General features: G+C 36.0%; 1 protein-coding gene across 1 annotated transcript in view; it reads right to left on the bottom strand.

Annotated features, from left to right (window-relative positions):
- The window catches only part of xrcc4 (X-ray repair complementing defective repair in Chinese hamster cells 4), a 72,324-nt gene that overhangs the window by 38,198 nt on the left and 11,626 nt on the right, over positions 1-22,500 (bottom strand). The gene's annotated exons all lie outside the window — the stretch shown is intronic.

The following is a 22,500-nucleotide window of genomic DNA, read 5'->3' on the forward strand; positions in this document are numbered from 1 at the left end:
ATTAAATATTTATATATATATAAGTTAATAATACATACAAATGAAATAAAGAAAACAAATAAACAAAATGCTAAATAAATAATGAAAAGGTTAAAAGCTAAATAATATAAATAAACAATGAAATACATTAATAAAAATTATAAATACAGAATATTAATATTTAAAAAAGAACAGTCTTATTTTATTGAAATAGTTGTTTCATATATACATGTTTTCCTCCTTTTTCAAATGTAAATCCATATATTACATTTAATTAATATGTAAATAATGTTTTATATAAAATTGCCTTTCAGTTAAATGTATACAAATACATAAATATAGATTTAGCTATATAATGTATTGTAGAATTATTTTACATATAGATTAAAATTATATATTAAATAACTATATTGAATTATATACTCATAATTATATATTAAATACATAAGAGTAAATATACAATTAATAACTAATTAAATTAGTATAAATATAACTATCGGTTTTAAGTACTATTATTGAACATTTACATTATGTATAAATAAATAAATAATGCATAATAAAAAATTTAATGAATGAAATGAGGGTGGTTAATAAAACAGAAAAAAAAGAAAAAGATTTTTGTGTGTGTGTGTGTGTGTGTGTGTGTGCGCGTGTGCGTGTGTGTGTACCTGGTATTCATCACGTTGTGGGGACCCAAATGTCCCCACAAGGATAGGAATACCAGTAGATTTTGACATTGTGGGGACATTTCTCAGGTCCCCATGAGGAAACAGGCTTATAAATCATGCACAATGAGTTTTTTTGAGGAAGTAAAAGTGTGCACAATCTCCTGTGAGGGCTAGGTTTAGGTGTAGGGTAGGGTTAGGGCGATAGAAAATACGGTTTGTACAGTATAAAAACCATTACGCCTATGGAATGTCCCCATAAAACATGTAAACCAGTGTGTGTGTGTGTGTGTGTGTGTGTGTGTGTGTGAAAAACTGAAAAACTTTTAGTGAATTTCACTGCCCAACTCTGTCTACCACCCAGAAAAACACATCAATATTCAGCCTGGACTCTTGTACCGATAAGCCATCCACTGTGATGAAAGCCAACGGGCGACAGCGAGTCTCTGATCCTCAAATAGATGAACTCTGACAGGACACACAAGGGACGGACGCTCGGCCAGTAGCGTGTGCCAGTCTGTGAATGATAAGGGCGACGGCTTCTAGACAAGAGCGTTCAAGATAACAGACCTCACAGAGACCTGAGAACACAATAAAGTTCCTGCCATCAACCCACTGAGACTGACTGGTAATCGAACACTTTTGTCCTACAAATGATTCTTGACGGCTGTAAGCAAAAGACAGTGAGTTGGAACAAGCAAGCAAATCCTTTTGACCTTGTTGTAAACGACTCTAGTAACGTATGCAGTCATTTAGCACAATTAGCTAAATTGACTTTGCACTTGCAGGAACAATCATCTTGGAGAAATGGAAGGTTAAGAGTCTTGACTAACCCTCCAAGATGATTTATTCACCCTCATGTATGACTTACTTTCTCCCACCACACACTAAAAGAAAACTTTAGCATGGTGCACTGAAAGATCTCTAGGGAATGGAAATGCTGTCAAGCTCAAAAAAGGGTCTAAATAAAAGCATGAAGTATCAGGAAAGTAGTCCATTCCATTCGTGCACTATTTTCCAAATCTCATGAGGTCAAACAAATGCTGTGTGTGAGGAACAGACTAAGAATTACACTTCTGTTGTTATTTCTTAATATTTGCCTAAGCTGTGGCTTAAATCTCCTTTAATGTTTTGGTTCGTTTTCACTTAAAGGATTAGCTCACTTGTAGAATAAAAATGTCCTGATATATTTTTGGACAGTCATGGCTTAGACAAATGAGCTCACTGAGGACCTGCGGCTGCACATTGTGGCTGCTCACAAGTCAGGAAAGGGCTATAAGACCATATCTAAATGTTTTGAAGTTCCAGTGGCTACAGTGCAAATTATTATTAAAAAATACAAGACGTTCTGCACTGTGAAAAATCTCAGAGGACGTGGTGGTAAGCCAAAAGTGACACCTGTGCTGGCCAGGAGGATAGTGAGAGAGGTAAAAAAAGAATCCAAGGATCACCACCAAGGCCATCCTGATGAATCTGGGCTCTGCTGGTGGCAACATCTCAAGGCAGACAGTCTAATGGACACTGCACACCACTGGGTTCCACAGACGCAGACCAAGGAGGACACCAGATAAGGCACACAAAAGCCCGCTTGGCCTTTGCAAATGCTCATCTGGACAAAGAAGAAGACTTCTGGTCTTCTGTTTTATGAAACAACAAACTGTCAGATGAAACCAAAATTGAATTGTTTGGACACAATGATGTAGCCTTCATTTGGCGTAAAAAAAAGAATAACCTAATGTTTTGAGTTTTTTTTTTTTAGCCGGTGGACCAGGGAACCTAATCACAGTAAACAGTAGGGGTGTGCCAAAAAATCGATTCACAGAAAAATCTAGATTCTCATTTGCAACGATTCAGAATCGATCTGAAATGTCCAAGAATCGATTTAATAAATAAATAAAATCAGCTGGCTGTTCGCCTCCATTTTTGTAACTAGCCTATACCGATGTCACCACGCAGCCGGTTTTTGAACGTAAGCGTGCGCGGCAATTCACTAAAACGAAGAGGAAGCAAATATGGATGAAGATCCAATCAGCCCAGTCTTCACTTAAAGCTAAAGTTTGGCGGCATTTTGGTTTTTACCGAATGCCTGGAAGCACTGCGCTGGACATGACACACACAGTGCGCAAGCTTTGCAAAACGAAGACCAAGTACTTCGGCAGCACAACATATGCGCATGCTCATATTACTAGGCATCACCCGGAGCTCAGCGACACGGAGCAGAGTCAGCCGCCAGCTGCAGACCATCGCACAGTGCAGTGCTTCACAAAACTCCCTGCCAACTCCGAGAGAGCAAAATAAATAACTCGGTCTATCGCTTGCTTTTCATTTTGAAAGAAGCACTTTATTTTAACTTGTTATTCTTTAAGTTACTGAATCTGACTGAGAAATATTATTAAAATATTAAAATTAAATTATTATTAAAATTAAAATATATTGTTTTGTTTTTTTTGTCTTCTCCGGTTGTGTTCTACATGATATTTGTGGTAAACTGCAACTTTCCTGGGAAATGCATCTATTTTCAACCATTTTGTATTATGAAGAAGCACTTTATTTTTGTTCCAACTTATTTTATAGCTAGCTACTAATGAGTAGCAATTGAGAACCAGACAATGTTTTTGATAAAAGGCACTTCCCTGAGAATTTAACTTAATAAATGTGAAAAAGCCACTTTAATGTCTCCGTTTGTCATTCTGTATAGCAAAGCAGATGAGAGTAGATCATGACCAGAAACCCGATTAGAAATCATTATGAATAAAATCGAATCGTTTTGAATCGAAAATCTTTTTGAATCGAAAATCGATTTTGAATCGAATCGTGGCCTCAAGAATCGGAATCGAATTGAATCGTGAGATGGTAAAAGATTCCCACCCCTAGTAAACAGCAACATGAAAAAGGAGCAATACATCAAAATTCTCAACAACAACATCAGGCAGTCTGCAGAGAAACGTTTAGCAGACAAAAACATTAATGTTTTGCAGTGGCCCAGCCGGAGTACTGACTTAAATCCTATTGAGAATCTGTGGAGGGAGCTAAAGATCAGGATGATGGCAAGGAGACCCTCCAACCTGAAAGAGTTGGAGCTCATCGCCAAAAAAAACCCTGCTGGTTGAATAAAATTACCTTTAAGTTAGAATTTGCCAGGGGTATGAATAATTTCGGGCTTGACTGTATATATATATCAATCGTTTCACTAGATAAGACCCCAATTTGGACCTTCAGCTTATCGATCCACATTGAAGTCCACTATAAGGAGAAAAATCCTGGAATGTTTTCCTCAAAAACTCAAAATTCCTCAAAATTTCTTTTCAACTGAAGAAAGAACGACATGAACATCTTGGATGACATGGGGGTGAGTGAATTTTCAGGAAATTTTTATTCCGGAAGTGAACTAATTCTTCAAAGCTATCAATATTGTTTTTTTTTTCTGTTGTATTCTTTTAGAAGTAGTTAAAATAAATAGTTTGGTCTTTTGAGTCAATCATGCTAATGAATCATTCAGACAAATGAGTGGAACTGTTTGTCTGAGTCATTGAAAAGAACCAACTCAACAAACAAATTCACTCAGAAATCAGACCTAATTTCCAAGAAACATTTTAGAATGGATAAAACAGACATTTCCACGATACACTTGAAGTCAAAAGTTTAAATACACTTTGAAGAATCTGCAAAATACTTTCCAAAATAAGAGGGATCATACAAAATGCAGGTTATTTTTGATTTAGTACTGACCTGAATAAGATACTTCACATAAAAGATGTTTACATAGCCCACAAGAGAAATAATGGTTGAATTCATAAAAATGTGCCTGTTCAAAAAATTACATACACTTAATTCTTAATACTGTGTTGTTACCTGAATGATCCACAGCTGTTTTTTTGTTTAGTGATAGTTGTTCATGAGTCCCTTGTTTGTCCTGAACAGTTAAACTGCCTGTTGTTCTTCAGAAAAATCCTTCAGGTCCCACAAATTCTGTGTTTTTTCAGCATTTTTGTGTATTTGAACTCTTTCCAACAATGACTGTAGAATTTTGAGATCCATCTTTTCACACTGAGGACAACTGAGGGACTCATATGCAACTATTACAGAAGGTTCAAACGCTCACTGATGCTCCATAAGTAAGCAAAGTAAGAAACATGTACACATCTTCATTCTGTTCAAAAGTTTACACCCCTGGCTCCCAATGCATGGTTTTCTCTTCTGAATCATCAGTGAGCGTTTGAACCTTCTGTCATAGTTGCATGAGTCCCTCAGTTGTCCTCAGTGTGAAAAGATGGCTCTCAAAATCATACAGTCATTGTTGGAAACAGTTCAAATACACAAAAATGCTGAAAAACCAAAGAATTTGTGGGACCTGAAGGATTTTTCTTAATTTAGGACAAACAAGGGATTTATAACCAACTATCACTAACAAACAAACAAAAAACTGCTGTGGATCATTCAGGTAAAAGCACACTATTCAGAACCAAGTGTATGTAGCATTTAAACAGGATCATTTTTATAAATTCAACTATTATTTTCTCGTATGGACTATATGTCAACGTCTTCCATGTGAAATATCTTATTCAAGACAGTACTAAATAAAAAAACAACATGCATTTTGTATGATCCCTCTTGTTTTGGTAAAATAATTAACATTCTGTAGATTCTGCAAGGTGTATGTAAACTTTTGACTTCAACAGTATGCATATATATTATATTTATCTCCTGTCTGTGTTCCATAGAAGAAAGTCAAATGGTTAGATGCATGAGGTGAATAAATAATGGCTGATATTTCGTTTTGGTAACGTTAGAATTACCATACCTCTTCATACTAAACGAAAGAGCCAACTCTGATGCAGCTGTCACATTTAGAAATCAGTAAACCAGAGATTCAACATGGAACCTTTTCCAGCCAGAATGTGAGCAACACTGTGATTTCTTTTACATGATGAGCTAAGAGCTTCCATGTCTCAAAGTGCTTATTTGGACAGGTCTGTGTAGTGAACCTGGACAGAGATCATTCATCCCACAGTGGGAAGCCAAATTGCGGAGACACAGACACAGGTTGAATAGCTATTAAAGCTCTTATGACGAAGACTAGTGGCTTTATGCTTAAAAAAAAAAAAAAAAACCAAACAGTTGTTCATGAGTCACACAAAATCATCATTTGAATCAGTTTAACTGAAAGATACAGGAGAAGGCAAGCCAAACAGTAAAGCTGAAGTCAGGAGAGACCATTTTATTGAGCTAAAAACTATCACATATTATAATATTAGATTTTATTAATGATTATTAAAAGGTTTTTATAAAGCATATTCCCTTTTCTTCAAAAGAAGCAAATTTACTTAAGAAACAGTTCACACAAAAACTCAAATTTGATGAAAAATGTACTCAGGATTTCAAAATGTAGATGAGTATGTTTCTTCATCAGAACAGATTTGGATAAATTAAACATTAACTTGCTCACCAATGGATCCTCTGCAGTGAATGGGTGCCGTCAGAATGAGAGTCCAAACAGCTGATAAAAGCATCACAATAATCCACAAGTAACTCCAGGCCATCAATTAACATCTGTGCAGATTTCTCTCCTGATTCAGAGTCAAATAGTTCACTAGTAACATTATGGATGGAGGACTCTTAGAAGTATTTTAGCCAAAAACAACATGCAGCTTTTCACTTCACAATAAATTAATTGATGGACTGGAGTGTTGTGGATTATTGTGATGTTTTTATCAGCTGTTTGGACTCCCATTTTGATGGCACCCATTCACTGCAGATCATCTATTCGTGAGCAAGTGATGTTCTGTTTTGATGAAGAAACAAACTTGTCTACATCTTGGATGGCCTGGCGATGAGTAAATGTTCTGCAAATTTTCATTTTTGGGTGAGCTATTGCTTTAAAATGTACAGCAAAACAAAAAGAAGAAGCACTGTAATGCAACTAAATTATGACTAATTATGAGTGTTTTTTTACAACATTGGCCAATGGACTTAGGGGGGTGGGGGTGGGGGGGTGGGGGGGGGGGGGGGCTGAAAAGAAGAAGCAAAGCAGAACACAGCCTCTGTAAATGAGGAATACTGATGGATTTGATGACGGACGTGAGGTGAACACACCAAACACGAGCGTAATCCAGCGGAGTTAAGGAAACGAAACATTCCCCCAGAAGAGTGACTAAGAATGACCCCTCGACAGAGCCAGCATTGTTTCTTTACATGGCTGGCTGGTCTGGAAAGTATTAGACAGTTTCATCTCTGCAATCAGTCAAGTGGCCAGCAGAACCCAGAGCAGATGCCATCATATCCCCGCGAGGACGCTGGGAACCGATCTCCGTTTGTCCCTGTGGGAACAGCCGTTTTCTAGGTGCCACAAACGCACTGAACCACACACAGAGCGCCAGACCTCCCAACGTTTCTAAGGATTTTTTTTGTCTGAGTCTGACCACATAAAAGTCACGTGACTCTGAAAACATGCACCACTCACCTTCCATCTAAACTATTATTATGAAAAAAAAAAAAAACAGCTTTGCAGGACACGTTTGTTAAGCAGCAGCTAAAACAGAGATTTCTGAAAGAGATATAAAAGGATATTTCTAATTAATTGCACATATTTCTATTTCATGCACATTGGCATATACAGTAATAAATAATACTTACTATTAAATTATTAAATCATACTTTTAGATTTATATGCTTTCTTTATATCTTTTATATGTTTTTATATCTTTTTCAAAATTAATAAAATTAATATAAATTATATATAAATAAAATGTAATATACGGAATTAATTAAATTTGAAATTATTATATTCATTAATATAAATCTATCTATATGTAGTGATAAATCTTTTTTGCTAATTTAATATTAAATTATATATATATATACAGACACACACATATATATATATATAACTGTTTATAATGATTTATATTACAATAATTTATATTATATATTACATTTATTAATATATTCATATTTATCTATGCACATGTAGTAATAAATAATTTTTTCAAGTTTAATTTAATCTGATATTAAATTTAATACTAATATAATATCAATTAATTTAATTAAATAATATATATAACATTTTTATAAAATTATACATATTAATTAAATTTCATATTATAAATTAATAAAATTCATTAAAAGACAGAACATACATTAATTCCATATAACATATAAATGAATAATTATTTAAATTAATACGCAAAACTAAAAAAAAACATAACCCACGTGTATACTATTTTAAACAGCATTTCTAAGTCTCAGCTGTGTCATCCTACAGAGAATGGTTGACTTGATGACAACTCAGTTTAAACACATCCACATGTGTTGGATAGGCGTTGTGCAGCCTAGCTCTGGGATGCAGAGCATCAGTGTCAAGCTAGTTTGCAGCTGCGATCTTCCACGCGCTGCCAGGAACGATTCCACATGTGCCACAAAAAGACTCGCTTCAGCGCCAACACATGAGAAGCGCTAAACAATTAACAGCAAAAGGAACGAGAGAAAGAAAAGCAGGGTTTTTTCCTCAAGATCCCCATGAACGTGGGTCTGATAATAATTACGGCATTTACAAATACATGAAGGCACTGAGACCCAAACCATGGCAACATTTAAAACCCCCCATGTTTGCTGTTTGTTTGTTGGATTATTTGAGTAAACCGGATCATATCATTTTGGATTTGGCACTTGGAGTCTGCATGAGAAATGATGAAAACCAAATACTTTGAGGTACAGATGGTAAGCATTTAAGCGCGGACTGTTTAATTTAAACCAATCAGATCCTTACCTCATGCTACCTCCGTGTGCCCTATCACGGCACAACGTGAGCTACAGGACCAACACCGTTAGGAAAATGTGGTCCTGGCAGTCAGCATGGGAACGAATGTCCTTTCATCTAAGCATCATCACTGCACATCTGTTTTTCACTAAAAAAGCCAATGTTTTATAATAACGTTCTTCAACACCAATAAACTGAATATTTTTATACATTTTAAAAACCATGCAGAAATAAATTACACAAGCTAAATATATAGATATAATTTATATAATGCATAAATACGATTATTTATATAGCTACATGTATATTTATGTATACTTATATACATATTTAATCAAAAAAATGCAAAATTTAGTAATTTTCCTTAATCACTAATATACAGAATATTTTAAAAATAATAAAAAATATATAGTTAAACATATAAACATTGTGTATGTACAGTTGCAATCAAAATTTTTGAACCCCCTTGACCTGCAAGATATTTTCCTGCAGAGAACAAAATTTTCTAAAAGCAACTCAACAAAGGGATCAGTACACTATTGGAGGACGTTTATTAATACACATTTCAGTAATTCTGAGAACATAAGTTGATGAATAATGAAAGAAAATCAAATTGGCTCTAAACGTTCATGTTCACAATGATTCAACCCCTAAATTAAAAATTTGGTGCAGAATCTTTTATTCTTTAAAATCAGCAATTAATGCTGCTTGGAAGTGCTTAGAAGTGTCTGTCACCACTTAGTCTCGCGTAGCCAGACCTTCAGACTGACGGCTGAAGGTCTGGTATTCATGGCAGCTTTTATTGGCCAAGGCCCGCCCATAAGGCCGTTTGACCGACATGTAAAACAACCAATCACAGTTCGTTTCGTTCAGCGTCACGTTTCGGGGCGTAGAAATGCCCCCACAACAACAGACGGGCATGCAACAAGTCAGTCACTGAAATAACCAGCATTGAAAGTTAACGAAGAAGAGGGAGAACAAGCAGTAAGTCAGTAATTTGTACGCGAACGTCGCAAATGTGTATAACAACAACGGCGTCTGCATAAGCACCTTTTAGCAAAACTCGAGTAAATCAGTCTGCGCTTTGTTTCCCAGCGGACCGAAAATAAACGCGACACTCGCGTGTTCCGGAAATCCGATCAAATTCAACTAATCAGATCACGACTTCGACATTCCTGAAGTGTTTCCAGTTAAGTGTACCATATGCATCAGACGTTTAGCCAACGTTCCGTGGGCGTGACGTCTGAGGCTGAGACTAGTCACCACTCTACTGCAATCTTGGCCCATTCCTCGCCTCAAAAAACTTTCAGATCACTGATAATCTTTGGTTTTAACTTTGCCACAGCTTTCTTTAAGTTCAACCAAATATTTTCAATGAGAATTAAATCTGAAGTCTGAATAGGCCACTCAAGTACATTCTATGACTGATCCCTGAACCAAGCATAAGTAGATTTGGATGTATACTTTGGCATGATTGTCCTGCAGGAAAGTCTTTTGATCACTAGCTTCAGTCTTTGGACCAAAGGCATCACAAGTCTTGTCAAAATGACCTGATACTTCAAAGAATTCATGATGTCCTTTATATGGTCATGATTTTCACTTCCTGCTACAGTAAAACAACCCCATAACAGGACTGGCCGACCTCCAATTTTGACGATGCAGATAGTGTTCTTCTGCTCATAAGTTGCCATTTTTGCACCAGACATACTGCTGATCCATTCACCCAAAAATTTTCAGTTTGGTCACATCACTCCATTAAAAGATTCTTCCAGAACTCCACAGGTCTATCCAAATCAGTGTTAGCATGTTCAAGTCTGCCGTTTTGTTCTTCTTAGTCAAGAGTGGTATTTGGCAAGATGCCTCAACATGAAAGCCATATCTGTCTAGTGTTTATCTTATACACTGCATTGAAATATTTTTCCTCCTTTCGTCTGGTCATCTTGTAAGTCTTTGGCCGTACATTGCAGGTTTTTCTATAAAAAAACTGACCAAATATTTTATGATATTGTGCTTTTTTTTTCAACATCCCTCAAGAGGTTTTCTGGTACAACACACTTTAAACTAGGGAATAAGGCTGCCAGCTGTGTCTCTATGAACTTGTAATGTCTTAAAAATGTTCATGTAGCCTTAGACTTTCTAATATAATGAAAATATTTCTTCTCTATAGCTTTTGTGAGAGCTCTGTAGACTTTACCATATTTGCTACTCAACTTCAGCACATGCATGGGCTAAATGTATGTATGTGTAACAGCCCAAGCTAATTCTGTTTTTTTTTTATAATAGAGTTTTAATAGAATAAAATTTGGTTCCCTACCATAAAAATAAGTCACTTAAAATGGCAATATTGAATAGGGGTTGAATAATTATGACATAGCTGTGTTATTAAAAAATCCTATAATTAAAAAACATTACATTATATATTGACATTATCACTTTTAATATGCCAGCAAACAGTTGTAAATGCAATTTTTATAAAGTTCTGGATCTTTAGAAAAGTTTGTATTTGTAAAGTACTGCAGTCTCTGGGGGCTTGAATAATATTGATTGCAACTGTATATATTTATATACATATATATATATATATATATATATACACATACAAATAATACATATAAAATGTTGAATATTAAATATAATATTTTTATTACACATATAATATAGCTATATATTTTACATAAATTTTTGTATATATTTATGTAATATTTATTTTTTTACATTTATATAATATTTTATACATTTATATAATGTATTATAACAAACAACATTTGATATAAAATGTATTTCTAAAAATAATATTAAAATAAATACTTGCAATAAAATCAAATAAATGTCAATAATTTTCATGTGAGTGGAATAAGGGAATGCCACTGTGTCATCACATCGTGCAACCTCAGCTGTTCAAGAAAATGCCTGTTTGTACTTTGACCCTGACATCCCACCTGTAAAGAACATCAGTGAGGAGTAATACATGCTTTAGGAAACAGAAGTCAGAATGTCCCTAGGTCTTTAGCGGGATATTGTAATGAAGGTGCCGTCTTCAAACGCTTGAGTCAGAGCTGTCCTGGCAGGCCAAACACCTGCTTTCCCAAACCCAAACCTGACCATTTTCACATGAGTCTTTAAGGGTCTTCTGTCAGCTGTTGCACAGAAGAACGTAGCAGCTGTGTCTTACCAGCATTGCTGGAAGCTTGAAGAAAACCACAAACAAATAACAGTCTGTCGTTACTTAGAAAGTAAATTCCCTTCAGGAGCTACAGCTTTTAAAAAGTAGAGAAGAACCACAATCACAAACCTCTCCTTAACTAGCTGCACAATTTGAGGAACCATTCGCGTCTGAAGTACAAAAGAGGAATAGTAAAGGAATAGTTCACCTGAAATGTTAACCCTCATGCCATCCAAGATGTAGATGAGTTGGTTCTTCATCAGATTTGAAGAAATGTAGAATCACATCACTTGCTCACCAACGGATCCTTTGTAGTGAATGGGTGCCATCAGAATGAGAGTCCAAACATCTGATAAAAACATCACAATAACCCACAAGTAATCCACACCACTCCAGTCTATCAATGAATGTCTTGTGATGTGAAAAGCTGCATGTTTGTAAGAAACAAATCCATTATTAAGGCATTTTAAATTAAACCAACACTTCTGTAATTCATAATAATGCTTCCTCCTGTAAAAAAGTAATCTCGTCTGAATCAGGAGAGAAATATGCACAGATTAAGCACCGTTTACAAGCGAAAACAGTCCAGGAAAAAAAATTGGTTGGTTTTTGATGTAAAAGGGCAACATCGGATGGACTTTTACCACTGGAGAAAGCATTACTATGGATTACAGATTTGTTTTTTGAGAAAAACATCTGTTCCTTACAAACATGCAGGTTTTCGCATGTCACCGAAACTTCACCAAATGTTTCGGTCGTGACTGTTACAGTAGTGACAATGTTATGGGATGACACCCAAAAAACAAAGATGTCACTACCGAAACCTCATCAAATGTTTCGGTCGTGACTGTTACAGTAGTGACAATTTTATGGGATAACACCCAAAAAAACAAAGATGTCACAATCGAAACCTTACCAAATGTTTCGGTCGTGACTGTTACGGTAGTGACAATTCTATGGGATGACACCCAAAAAACAAAGATGTCACTACCGAAACCTCATCAAATGTTTCGGTCGTGACTGTTACGATAGTGACAATTTTATGGGAAAACACCCAAAAAACTAAGATGTCACTACCGAAACCTCACCAAATGTTTCACTTGTGACTGTTACGGTAGTGACAATTCTATAGCATAACACCCAAAAAACAGAGATGTCACTACCGAAACCTCACCAAATGTTTCGGTAGTGACAATTCTATGGGATGACACCCAAAAAACAAAGATGTCACTACCGAAACCTCACCAAATGTTTCGGTCGTGACTGTTACAGTAGTGACAATTTTATGGGATAACACCCAAAAAAACAAAGATGTCACAATCGAAACCTTACCAAATGTTTCGGTCGTGACTGTTACGGTAGTGACAATTCTATGGGATGACACCCAAAAAACAAAGATGTCACTACCAAAACCTCATCAAATGTTTCGGTCGTGACTGTTACGATAGTGACAATTTTATGGGAAAACACCCAAAAAACTAAGATGTCACTACCGAAACCTCACCAAATGTTTCACTTGTGACTGTTACGGTAGTGACAATTCTATAGCATAACACCCAAAAAACAGAGATGTCACTACCGAAACCTCACCAAATGTTTCGGTAGTGACAATTCTATGGGATGACACCCAAAAAACAAAGATGTCACTACCGAAACCTCACCAAATGTTTCGGTCGTGACTGTTACAGTAGTGACAATTCTATGGGATGACACCCAAAAAACAAAGATGTCACAATCGAAACCTTACCAAATGTTTCGGTCGTGACTGTTACAGTAGTGACAATTTTATGGGATAACACCCAAAAAAACAAAGATGTCACAATCGAAACCTTACCAAATGTTTCGGTCGTGACTGTTACAGTAGTGACAATTTTATGGGATAACACCCAAAAAAACAAAGATGTCACAATCGAAACCTTACCAAATGTTTCACTCGTGACTGTTACGGTAGTGACAATTCTATGGAATAACACCCAAAAAACAAAGATGTCACTACCCAAACCTCATCAAATGTTTCGGTCGTGACTGTTACGGTAATGACAATTCTATGGGATAACACCCAAAAAACTAAGATGTCACTAGCGAAACCTCACCAAATGTTTCGGTCGTGACTGTTACGGTAGTGACAATTCTATGGGATGACACCCAAAAAACAATGATGTCACTACCGAAACCTCACCAAATGTTTCGGTCGTGACTGTTACGGTAGTGACAATTCTATGGGATGACACCCAAAAAACAAAGATGTCACTACCGAAACCTCACCAAATGTTTCGGTCGTGACTGTTACGGTAGTGACAATTCTATGGGATGACACCCAAAAAACAAAGATGTCACTAGCGAAACCTCACCAAATGTTTCGGTCGTGACTGTTACGGTAGTGACAATTCTATGGGATGACACCCAAAAAACAAAGATGTCACTACCGAAACCTCACCAAATGTTTCGGTCGTGACTGTTACAGTAGTGACAATTTTATGGGATAACACCCAAAAAAACAAAGATGTCACAATCGAAACCTTACCAAATGTTTCGGTCGTGACTGTTACAGTAGTGACAATTTTATGGGATAACACCCAAAAAAACAAAGATGTCACAATCGAAACCTTACCAAATGTTTCACTCGTGACTGTTACGGTAGTGACAATTCTATGGAATAACACCCAAAAAACAAAGATGTCACTACCCAAACCTCATCAAATGTTTCGGTCGTGACTGTTACGGTAGTGACAATTCTATGGGATAACACCCAAAAAACTAAGATGTCACTAGCGAAACCTCACCAAATGTTTCGGTCGTGACTGTTACGGTAGTGACAATTCTATGGGATGACACCCAAAAAACAAAGATGTCACTACCGAAACCTCACCAAATGTTTCGGTCGTGACTGTTACGATAGTGACAATTTTATGGGATGATACCCAAAAAAACAAAGATGTCACAATCGAAACCTTACCAAATGTTTCGGTTGTGACTGTTACGGTAGTGACAATTCTATGGAATAACACCCAAAAAACAAAGATGTCACTACCCAAACCTCATCAAATGTTTCGGTCGTGACTGTTACGGTAGTGACAATTCTATGGGATAACACCCAAAAAACTAAGATGTCACTAGCGAAACCTCACCAAATGTTTCGGTCGTGACTGTTACGGTAGTGACAATTCTATGGAACAACACCCAAAAAAACAAAGAAGTCACTACCGAAACTTCACCAAATGTTTTGGTCGTGACTGTTACGATAGTGACAATTTTATGGGATAACACCCAAAAAACTAAGATGTCACTACCGAAACCTCACCAAATGTTTCACTTGTGACTGTTACGGTAGTGACAATTCTATAGCATAACACCCAAAAAACAAAGATGTCACTACCGAAACCTCACCAAGATTATTAAGGCATTTTAAATTAAACCAACACTTCCATAATTCATAATAATGCTTCCTCCAGTAAAAAAAAAGTCATCTCGTCTGAATCAGGAGAGAAATATGCACAGATTAAGCACCGTTTACAAGCGAAAACAGTCCAAGAAATTTTTTTTGGTTGGTTTTTGATGTAAAAGGGCAACATCGGATGGACTTTTACCACTGGAGAAAGCATTACCATGGATTACAGATTTGTTTTTTTGAAAGAAAAAAAAAACACCTTAAAGATCAATTTGTTCTTTACAAACATGCAGGTTTTCGCTTCCTAAGATATTAATTGATGGACTGGAGTGGTGTAGATTACTTGTGGATTATTGTGATGTTTTTAGCAGCTGTTTGGACTCTCATTCTGACGGCACCCATTCACTGCAGAGGATCCATTGGTGAGCAAGTAATGCAATGCTAATTTTCTCCACATCTATTCTGATGAAGAAACTAATTTATCTACATCTTGGATGGCCTGAGGGTAATATTTCAGCAAATTATAATTTTGAGTGAACTAATCCTTTGATATTTAGCCCTAGGGGCTTGTTGGCCTTAGAAAGTAGACTAAAAATAAAAATTTGGTTGATGCCTTTTAAAAGTGTCACTGCCTTAGGATCTTACGTAATATATCGAACAGAGCGCTCATGTCTCAGCAGTCCATTAATTACCTCATATATTTACTAAATCCTAACACTGGCACAATAACACTTACATAAGAGTGCTGGTCCAGATTTTAAAGCGTCCATGGAGCCAAGGACGCAAGCGGAGAAACGTCAAATGTCTAAAACAGCTTTACTCAAGAGCATAATAATGAAAAACGCATTGTGTGGGAGCTCAGACCTGTCTGTGGGAAGCGACAGAAGACCTAAACACATTCAAAAGTCAAGAAAAGGACAATTAAAGTCTGGAAAAGTTTGGGATCTGTAAGATTTTTTTTTAAAGAAGACTCTTCTGCTCACCAACACTCTTAAAAATAAAGGTGCTTCAAAAGGTTCTTTACAGCGATGCCATAGAAGAACCGTTTTTAGTTCCACAAAGAGCCATTTAGTCAAAGGTTCTTTAAAGAACCATCTCTATATTACCTTTTTAGAATCTGAAAAACCCTCTTTTGCCACAAAGAACCTTTTGTGAAACAAAGTTCCATCAGATGTTAAAAGTTCTTTATGGAACCATTTAGACAAAAAAGATCCTTCTTTGGCATTGTGAAGCACCTTTATTTTTAAGAGTGAAGGCTGCATTTATTTAATCGAAAATACAGTAAAAACAGTAATATTGTGAAATATTATTAGAATTCCAAATAACTTTTTTAAGTTAAATTATCAACATCATTAGTCCAGTCTTCAGTGTCAAATGATCCTTCAGAAGTCATTCTAATGTACTGATTTGCAGCTCAACAAACATTTCTAATTATTATCAATGTGGAATATTATTATACAACAGTTATGCTGCTTATATTTTTTTCTATTTGAAATAGAAATCTTATGTAACATTGTAAATGTCTTTACTGTCACTTTTGACCTGTTTAACCAAAACTGACCCCAAACATTTGTATACTATATAGTACGTTTTGTAGTTTCTTGTAACCATAGTTATATCATCATTACCACAGGTTATATTGTGCAATATTCACGTCACACGCAAGACCAATGTTACAGTAGGTCACAAAATGTCAGCGAGCAACCTAATAAACATTAGGAAGAATCCTTTGCGCAAAAATTACGCATTTGGCCAAACTTTCCTCCCCTACAAAGGGTCAGTTTCCCTTTTTCCAAAACAGACCCTTGACATTTTCATTTAGTCACCTCTGCTGTGCCAACAAAAAGGAGAACTTACTTGAAAATGACATGATTACGTCTATTGAGTTGAGCAACAGGACCTTAGTGAAATCTAAGAAAGTCACAGACAATTTATAACAATTTTAGCAAAATTTCAAGCCTACAAAACTTCTGTACTTACAGTTTTTATATATTGGCTATTCTACAGAATTGGTTCAAAGTCAAGTTGGAAACATCTTGGGAAAAAAATTGTCTTTTTCCACAAATTTTGTATGCAAATTATATAATATCCAAGGTACACATTTCTAGTAATTTTGCAGTTAATTTGTATATTGTATTTTCAGAAAGTTTTGGAATATTTGTCCTCTCCCCAAATTTGTCACTACCGAAACACTGTAATATATAATTTAATAAGAAGGATTATATTGACCTATTAAGATTTTGCTTACATCCTTGTCAATATATTTATTTCTATTTTATTAAAAGGTTTCTTAGAGGTAAATCAATAACAATTACAATTTTAACAATATTTCAAGTGTTATTTATGTAATTTGTTGTATTCTGATTTCTGAATCCAATTTTTCTTTGTAAAAGGCAAAAAGTAGATCATACTGATTTCAAACTTTATTTTTGACAAAACATCCAATGTTTGGGTTGTGACTGCACATTTTTGGCAGTACAAAAAATGTTTTGGTAGCAACCATATCACATTATAGAATTTTAACATATTAAAAGACAACTAAAGCATACTAAAATGTTGTTTATTTTCCCGAAATAATTTTGTATTCTCTTTTGTCACTACCGAAACAATGATGATATCAGTTGTGACCGTTATGGTAGTGACAATTTGATGGGATAATTCCCAAAAAACAAAAAAGGGCACTACCAAAACCTCACCAAATGTTTCGGTCGTGTCTGTTAGGGTAATGACAATTTTATGAGATGATACCCAAAAAACAAAGATGTCACTACCGAAACCTCACCAAATGTTTCGGTCGTGACTGTTACGATAGTGACAATTTGATGGGATAACACCCAAAAAACAAAGATGTCACTACCGAAACCTCACCAAATGTTTCGGTCGTGACTGTTACGATAGTGACAATTTTATGGGATAACACCCAAAAAACAAAGAGGTCACTACCGAAACCTCACCAAATGTTTCGGTCGTGACTGTTACGATAGTGACAATTTTATGGGATGATACCCAAAAAACAAAGATGTCACTACCGAAACCTCACCAAATGTTTCGGTCGTGTCTGTTAGGGTAATGACAATTTTATGAGATGATACCCAAAAAACAAAGATGTCACTACCGAAACCTCACCAAATGTTTCGGTCGTGACTGTTACGGTAGTGACAATTTTATGGGATAACACCCAAAAAACAAAGATGTCACCAATGAAACTTCACCAAATGTTTCGGTCGTGACTGTTGCGGTAGTGACAGTTTTATGGTATAACACCCAAAAAACAAAGATGTCACTACCAATACATCACCAAGCGTTTCGGTCGTGACTGTTACGGTAGTGACAGTTTTATGGTATAACACCCAAAAAACAAAGATGTCACCAATGAAACTTCACCAAATGTTTCGGTCGTGACTGTTGCGGTAGTGACAATTTTATGGGATAACACCCAAAAAACAAAGATGTCACCAATGAAACTTCACCAAATGTTTCGGTCGTGACTGTTGCGGTAGTGACAGTTTTATGGTATAACACCCAAAAAACAAAGATGTCACTACCAATACATCACCAAGCGTTTCGGTCGTGACTGTTACGGTAGTGACAACTCTATGAGATGATACCCAAAAAACAAAGAGGTCACTACCGAAACCTCACCAAATGTTTCGGTCGTGTCTGTTAGGGTAATGACAATTTTATGAGATGATACCCAAAAAACAAAGATGTCACTACCAAAACCTCACCAAATGTTTCGGTCGTGACTGTTACGATAGTGACAATTTTATGGGATGATACCCAAAAAACAAAGATGTCACTACCGAAACCTCACCAAATGTTTCGGTCGTGTCTGTTATGGTAGTGACAATTTTATGGGATAACACCCAAAAAACAAAGATGTCACCAATGAAACTTCACCAAATGTTTCGGTCGTGACTGTTGCGGTAGTGACAGTTTTATGGTATAACACCCAAAAAACAAAGATGTCACTACCAATACATCACCAAGCGTTTCGGTCGTGACTGTTACGGTAGTGACAATTCTATGAGATGATACCCAAAAAACAAAGAGGTCACTACCGAAACCTCACCAAATGTTTCGGTCGTGACTGTTACGATAGTGACAATTTTATGGGATGATACCCAAAAAACAAAGATGTCACTACCGAAACCTCACCAAATGTTTCCGTCGTGTCTGTTAGGGTAATGACAATTTTATGAGATGATACCCAAAAAACAAAGATGTCACTACCGAAACCTCACCAAATGTTTCAGTCGTGACTGTTACGATAGTGACAATTTTATGGGATGATACCCAAAACAAAGATGTCACTACCCAAACCTCACCAAATGTGTTCGGTGTTTGGTAGTGACATTCTTTAAAGACACACACAGATTTTTGAACACATTTACCTCAAAATGATTGGCCTATCTAATCACTATGTAGCAATGAGAGAGAGAGTGACACAAATATTTCCTGATCATAAACGTAGGGGTGTAGTTAAAATCAGTCTTAGCCAATGGACTAAAACATACACTGTTTCAGTAGTGACATGAAAAATGCAGGACACATTTTTGCATAAAGTTTCATAATTTACAAGAAAATATAAAATATATATTTTTAAACTTTTTTTAAAAGAATCTAAGAGATATTTTTAAAAACAACAATGGAATAAAATGAAAAAAAATTATTTCAATATCATTTTTATAAGTTTAAATGTAGGGGTTAGGATTCCCACGTATGAGTGGTTCTTGGCTGAAGGGTCACAACCCAAAAATGTCTGTTCTAAGAGGGACCACATTTCAAGATGCATGAAAACTGACATTTACAGACATTTACAATTTAAACTGTATTTGTATTTTTTTCAATACAACCTATTTGATTATAATTTGCATCAATATAATAGTCATTATATGTAACATTTTTTATTGAATATTTTTATATATAAATATATTAAATATATTTAAGCTTTTACATATGCATTTGGCAGAGGTTATCATCCAATGTATTTCTGAAATATCACGTGATACTGAAGAATGGAGCTGCTAAAAATTTAGCTTTGCAATAATTACATGTAAAAAATATTAAAATATAAAGTAGTCATTTTAAACAGAAATAACATTTCACAAAATTACTGATTTTACTGTATTTTTAATCAAACAAATGCAGCATTGGTGAGCAGAGATCTGTACATATGGCAGAGGCCCTCAGGGGGCCAGGTTAACAGTACCTTAACAGCACGTCTCTACATCTCCAGCACGACTTAAAAACATCTCATGTCAAAAAGGCCTCACTTAATCCCTTAAAAATGAGCGTGTAAAATTGGCTTCAATTTAAGACGGGTCTGAAATCGAGATGAGATGTTCAGAGAGAAGGAATCCTCTCTTGAGACCGGTTTTGCACAAAGCAAACCTTATGTCAGATTCATCTTTCCCCAGGCTTTAGTAATTATGCCACACTATTTCACTCCAAACAGACTGTTTCTGCTACAATCGTACTACGCAGATGGAAACGATGGAGGAATTTAACATCAACAAATGCAGTACAGTAAAAAACATACTTGGATCCGGTACGTGATCTAGGTCTTGACGTTCGAGTTTACCGAAGACTTCCCAGACACTGGAGTTCCTCGGCACCCTTGAGCTTGGCACGAGATCAAACGAGGGGAACCTCCTTTAAAGCACGACATAAAGAGCGGTAGTTCTCTGGGAATGGTTAAGTGTTGAGAGCGATTTTGGCCAATCACGGGTTCAGTAGAGCCTCAAGCAAGCAGAGATCGCACAGTCTCTCTCTCATCCATGAAACAGATGTGTTCACATAGTGGAGGAGAGGGACATGGGAATGAACGAACGAACAAGCAAGAACACAAAGATCTGTTCACATAGCAGAACAAGACCAATGACGGAGGGAAATGAATAAATGAATGAATGAATGAATCAAGTGAATGAACAATGACTCATTTCAACAATTTTGCTTGTCTCGTAAATAAAATGTAAACAAATACCTATCCATCTACCTACCTATCTATCATTCCATCTATCCTTTCATCCATCTAGACCTCATCACCTAGACGGCCATCGACGCAAGACAGCGAAAACCAGATGAGTCCTCTCCAATCTGATTTTGTGGCAACTTGGAACTCTTGCATCTACATTAATATTAGTCTGTTTGTTTCTTATTCCCAGGTCACCATAGCCACCAGATCCAGTCCGTATCCAGATCAGATGGTCACTGCAGTCCCCCGGATCCAGTCCAAACCAAGAGCAGATGGTGGATCAACACCTACAGCCGAATGTCAGCGGATACCATGTCAACTAGATGAGCCCCAGAGACAGATCATCAAGAAAGAACTCCTACCCTAAACGGCCACCGGCACAAGGCCATGGGAACCAGATGAGTCCTCCCCAATTTGACTTTGTTGCAATATGGAACTCTTGCATTATTATTGACATTTTACTTTATTATTTTAATACTGTAAGGTTGCTTTGACACAACTTGTATTGTAAAAAGCGCTGTATAAATAATCTTGACTAGATAGATAGATAGATAGACAGACAGACAGACAGACAGACAGACAGACAGACAGACAGACAGACAGACAGACAGATAGATAGATAGTTAGACAGACAGACAGACAGACAGACAGACAGATAGATAGATAGATATATGGAACATAGAACAATCAATAGATAGAACGATAGATAGATAGATAGATAGAACGATAAAACGATAGATAGATCGATAGATAGATAGATGGAACATAGACAGAACAATCAATAGATAGAACGATAAAACGATAGATCGATAGATCGATAGAACGACAGATCGATAGAACGACAGATCGATAGATAGATAGATAGACAGACAGACAGACAGACAGACAGACAGACAGACAGACAGACAGACAGACAGACAGACAGATAGATAGACAGACAGACAGATAGATAGATGGAACATAGACAGAACAATCAATAGATAGAACGATAAAACGATAGAACGATAGAACGATAGAACGATAGATAGAACATAGACAGAACAATCAATAGATAGAACGATAGATAGAACGATAGATAGAACGATAGATAGAACGATAGATAGAACGATAGATAGATAGATAGATAGATAGATAGATAGATAGATAGATAGATAGATAGATAGATAGATAGATAGATAGATAGAACGATAGAACGATAGATAGATAGATAGATAGATAGATAGATAGATAGATAGATAGATAGATAGATAGATAGAACGATAGAACGATAGAACGATAGAACGATAGATAGATAGATAGATAGATAGATAGATAGATAGATAGATAGATAGATAGATAGATAGATAGATAGATAGATAGAACGATAGATAGATAGATGATAGATAGAACGACAGATAGAACAATCGATAGAACGATAAATAATGGTGAATAGATAAACAGATAGAATGATAGATATCTATGCATGTATGTATGTATGTATGTATCTATCTATCATCTATCCATTCAGAGAAAAAGAATCCTACTTTTGATGCAAACTTTCAACTTAAAATTGTTCAGTCAGATCACTTACAT

This window comes from Garra rufa, chromosome 23 (assembly GCF_049309525.1).
Source record: "Garra rufa chromosome 23, GarRuf1.0, whole genome shotgun sequence".
Lineage (NCBI taxonomy): Eukaryota > Metazoa > Chordata > Actinopteri > Cypriniformes > Cyprinidae > Garra > Garra rufa.